A 5,677-nucleotide genomic window follows, 5' to 3' on the forward strand; every position below is an offset into this window, starting at 1 on the left:
TTCAAATTGAACTTGAACATTCCAAAATAGATTTTGAACTCTTGAAGTTGGAACTAAAGAGCAAAAATATAACTTTGCAAAAGGTAATGGATGAAAATATTGCTCTTAAAGCTTTAATGGACGAGAGATCAAATCTAAAATAAAAAAATAAAGAAAAACCAAAAGGAATGATAATTTTTAGAAAGAGAAGTAATGCATCCTCACAACATTGTTATGTGTGTGGCAAGAGCGGTCATTTTTCCTATGATTGCTATTACAAGGGAAGTAACTTTCCCAAAGCCAAATTGGTTTTGGTGCCTAAAGGATAGCTTGTGCTTGCTAACCTTTAAGGACCCATCAAAGTATGGGTGTCTCCAAAGAAAAACTAAAAATTTGTTTTGTAGGTTGAGCAAGAGAAGAAAGATAAATATTTTAAAGCTCAACCAAAGGACAGGCAACCTTGGTATTTGGATAGTGGCTGCTTAAGACACATTATTGGGAATGAGAAATAATTTATAAAGCTTGATAGGAAGAAGAGTGGTAGTGTTTCCTTCAGTGATGACTCCAAAGGTATTAGCCAAGAAATTGGAACCATTGATAATATCTTTCAAACTCAAATCAAACATGTTTTATTTGTTGAAGGTCTAAAACAAAACTTACTAAGCATTAGTTAGCTTTTTGATAAAGGCTTTAGAGTTTACTTTGATTCCTATGGATGTCAAGTAATTGATCTTGACACTGATGTTGTTCAATTTTCTACTCACGCAAGTGTACGTATAGCAAAGATAATATAGAGATGAGTAGAGTGTCGATCTTACAGAGAATTGAATTAATCCTTACAGTTAACTACTAAAATTAACACACCTTAATTTTATCTAAACAATTAAAATTAAAAAGGAAAATTTAAATTAATAAACTAATAACGAAAACTAAAACTTAATCTAAAATCTATTAGCAAATTTACTTTATTAAATGTGAATGACTACCAGACCTCAAATTATGATATCCTTCAATACTTTATCTGATTATTGTCTCTCTCTCTTAACTTAGTTTAATGGATCAAGTTGTAACTAGAGTCCTAAATTATTTACAAGTCTCTATTGAGTTTCTTATAAAAATATCTCTCCCAATTAATTTACTATATGTCTATGCAAATTAAATTGAAGAAAGATTTATTAAGTTTGTGCTCTACTTTTGACTACGTATGGGTTATAGGTGTATGTGTACCCTGTATGCAAATCAAATGTGAGACCCTGTCAAGCTCGATTAAAAGACGGTATTGTATCGAGTGGTACAACTAAGTTAAATCGAGCCTTGAACTAGTTCAAATAGAAATTCTAAGAGGAATTTGAAAATTTTAAAACCAACAGAATGGTTTAGAATAGTGATTTGGAGTTCAAGGTCCAGTTTGGAGTCCATCAGAAAATTGACCAATTAGGGACAAAACGGTCATTTTACCATTTGATGATTAAATGGATATTTTTAGCCAAGATTTGATCACATTTGACCAAGAATAATTATATGAAATATAATTATGATTATTGGAGTATAAAATGATGTTTAGTAGTGAAAAATTGTGATTCCCGGTATTTATAGAGTAGAAGGGCAAAATGGTAATTTTGCCACTAGTGGACTAAACGAAAATTTTTTTAAACAATTTTTGCCCCATTTGGTTAATATTGATCAATAGTAGTGTTATTTTAGGTTGAAAAGTAGAAATAATGAGATTCCGGTACATTTCGGAGTATAAGGGCAAAATCGTAATTTTTTTGTCTCGGGGGCAAATCAGTAAAATTTTCGGCCCAGCACTTGTCAAGACCAAGGGATTTTAATTGTGGTAGGATTGGATAAATACCAGAATATTTGTGGTGGAAAATTAAGAAGAAAAAGTCAAAAAGTTAAAATTTTGGCCAATAAGCATGTGACACATGGCATGCTTGATTATTTTATTATTTTCTATAGAAATCAGCCCATTAAATCCCCAATTCCCTCACCATATTCGGCCTAGACATCCAGCAACCAGAAAAAAGGAAGAACAAAAGGAAAAACAAGAAAACCTAGGTGGAAATTCAAAGAAAAAGTGAAGAAATCAAGGAAACAAGCTAGGTAAGTTAAAATTTCTTTAATTCTCCTTGATACCTAGCTTACCCATGCTTTTGTTCTTGATTTCCATGGTTGAATATTGAGTTATCATGATGAATTCAATTCTGAAATGGGTATGGAAGAGGAATTGTTGTTGGAATAATTTGATTTTAGACTATGTTAGTGTTTAGAGATAGTTAAGCATGGTTATGAACAAAAACACTAAAGAAATATTTAATTTCTCTAGGGTTCCTTGTTGGCTGAACCATGAGGGCTGAATATCAATGGGGGATTGTTTTTATTTCAAGGAAAATGGCATGGAAAATGATGAAGTAAGGTGAAACAGTTATGTAGAAAAAATTCGATGCTAGTACACCAAATGACCAAATTTTTTTTCTATAAGGAATTGTGAGGGTTCTAATGCTGAATTTGGCTTTATTTAAATGTATGTGGTAAATTAAGGTATTAGAGGAGAAATGAATTAATTTAGAGGTGATTTGGACACAATCGTCGATTAATCGGGTGATCGGTCGAATTTAATCGATACCGTGATTAAGCGGTAATCGGGTATATTTGTGCATTTACATATCAAGCATTAGTAGTTTAAATTAATTTATATCAATTTAGGGACAATATAGTAAATTCCTCGACTTGGTTATTTGTCAAGGTGGTGAGACGTCCGGAAAAGGCAAAGGAATTACGCCTGAGGACTATTAGTCAGAGTTCACCCGGAATCCGAATTTTTGACACCTGTGAGTGGACTGCCTATCAAAATTGTTTTGGGAATATGACTATTTTGAACAAAGTGTTTGAATGATTTTATGAAATTTTTCATGAAAATGAATGCCTTGGGAACAAGCTTTTAAGAAAAGGTTTATGTTATGAAATGTGGTTATTATGGATTTCTATGTGGCTGCATTATGTTGATATACATATATGCTTGAATATAATGTTGTGTAATTATGTTGACTCGGCTATGTGCGAGTAGGGAGTGTGCATAAGCCGAGGATGACCCGGTTATGTGCGAGTAGGGAGTGCGCATAATCCGGTGATGACCCAGCCATGTGCGAGTAGGGAGTGCGCATGAGCTGGTGATGATGATGATGATGAGCTGGTGATGATGATGATGGGTTGATGAGATGATGATGATGGGTATATACGTATATATATATATACATATGTAAATGTGTGTGATATAGCAAATTGATGGACAATGATTTATGGTTGTAATGTACGTAAAATTTGACACATTATACTTTGAGAATTTTCATGAATGTTAGGTTGATTTTATTAGTTTAGCAGGATGGCTATTGTTGAGTGAGGAAAAATGTTTCTCTTGTTGCTTTGTTTTCACTACATCGAAATTCATGCTCGCTGTAGCGAAAAACTCTGGGGTTTGGAGGGGTTTTAAATAGGAATGAACTAAATTGCATTGTTTGAAACAAGTGCATCATGATTTTAAATTTTTCCTAATTGTTGCTTGTTCCCTTCCTTGTTCACTCACTGGGTTTATACTCACCATTTTCAAATTCATGTTTTCAGATCACGAGGTAGCCGATAATTAGGACGAGGTGTCCTTGTAGATCTGTGTACATCTTCTGGTAGGTGTCTCGGCATTCGGTAGCTGTATATCCATCCGAGTCACTCCGCTGGAGGTCGAGTATTATTTTGTTATGTATAGATGAACTTAAATGTAAATTTTAAAAGAGTAATGCCAGTACGAGTTGGCAATGTGTATCACTATTTTGACTCAAGTCATGAAATACGACTTAGTGATAATAAATAGAATCATAAGTAAAATAAATAATAGGCTTGCTTGGATTTAGTGGATTATGTCCATTGGACCCATGCGCCGGTCATGACCCGGAATTTGGGTCGTGACAGTATTGGTATCAGAGCAAAGGGTTTTACCTGATCCTTGGGAACTCTCACGCGTGAACAGGGGCGAAGCGTGGCTCTCCGTCCAAGGGCTTATGGGGGTTGAGTGGTACGTCCCTCCCTATGAGTGCTCTGATAGGTACCTATTGTCGCCTCCGTAGCGATGGGGTTGAGTGGTACGTCCCTCCCTAGTGACAGTATTGGTATCAGAGCCCTAGGTTTGTCTAGGTCCTAGAACTTCCTTTTTGTTAGTCCAGCGGAGAGTCGGGTCTTTATGTGTGAACTTCAGTTGTAAAGTGTGAACCGCGGCACATTTTACAACCAAATGACCGCATAGATTCCCTATCTTAGAAACCACCTGTTGCTTTAAGTATGATTATAATATGTGTTTAATAACAGGCGTTTGCTTTTGTCTAGGTAAGAATGCCGCCTAAGACACGAGCCGCCTCAAGACGGGCAAGGGAGCAAGATGTTCCCATTGAGATGGCAGATAGACCACGGGCATCCACCCAGAGAGGCCGAGGTAGACGTGGCAGGGTCACTAGGCCGGTGGGGTTGGATACGCCTGTGAGTAGGCAAGAAGAGGGACAGTCCTCAGGTGATGTAGATAGACACCCAGCTAGGGGTATTACTATTGAGGATTTGGCGACAGGCCTACAGGGAGTTAACCGGGTTGTAGAGATGATGGCGACCCGCATGGAAGATATACAAAGGGTAGTAGAGGGGAGACCTACAGTACAAGAATCCCCTAGCTCCCAAGGACAGGCCGATCACCAACATCATGAGGAGGAAAGGGGACATCTAGATATTTCTCTTCCTGACTTTCTCAAGCTTAAGCCTCCAACATTTACAGGGTCTGATGCATCGGAGAAACCCCAGGTTTTCTTGGATAAGATGGAAAAAATTTGTAAAGCCTTGGGATGTTCTAGTGTTCGGTCAGTTGAGCTAGCCGCCTTCCAATTAGAGGATGTGGCGCAGGAATGGTATAGCTCTTTATGTAGAGGCAGACCGACTAATGCAACACCGTTGGCCTGGAGTGAGTTCAGTGTAGCCTTCTTAGATCGATTCTTACCACTCAGTGTGCGTAATGCCAGAGCTAGAGAGTTTGAGACTTTGGTACAGACTTCAAGCATGACGGTGTCTGAGTATGACATCAAGTTCACGCAGCTAGCTCGTTATGCGCCCTATCTCGTTTCTACTGAGGAGATGAAGATTCAGAGGTTTGTGGATGGGTTAGTGGAGCCATTATTTAGGGCTGTGGCATCCCGAGATTTCACTACCTATTCTGCAGCAGTGGATCGTGCTCAACGCATCGAGATGAGGACCAATGAGAGTAGGGCTGCGAGAGATAGAGCAAAAAGGGGCAAGACAGAGGGTTATCAGGGCCGTAGAGATTTCAGCAGTGGTGGTTCATCTTCTAGCCGTCAGGGTCCACAGAGGGACTCACGGTTACCGCAGCAGGGGAGTGACGCACCTGGTGCTAATATTAGGGTGGGACAGAGAACCTTTAGTTCTAGGAGGCAGCAAGATTCTAGACAGAGTAGTCAAGTCATTCGCTCTTGTGATACTTGTGGGAGACGACATAGTGGACGGTGCTTCCTTACTACAAAAACTTGTTACGGGTGCGGTCAACCTGGGCATATTAGGAGGGATTGTCCGATGGCACATCAATCACCAGATTCTGCTCGTGGTTCCACTCAGCCAGCTTCATCTGCTCCGTCAGTTGCTGTCTCATCTG

This window comes from Theobroma cacao, chromosome 8 (genome assembly GCF_053813885.1).
Source record: "Theobroma cacao isolate CCN51 chromosome 8, ASM5381388v1, whole genome shotgun sequence".
Lineage (NCBI taxonomy): Eukaryota > Viridiplantae > Streptophyta > Magnoliopsida > Malvales > Malvaceae > Theobroma > Theobroma cacao.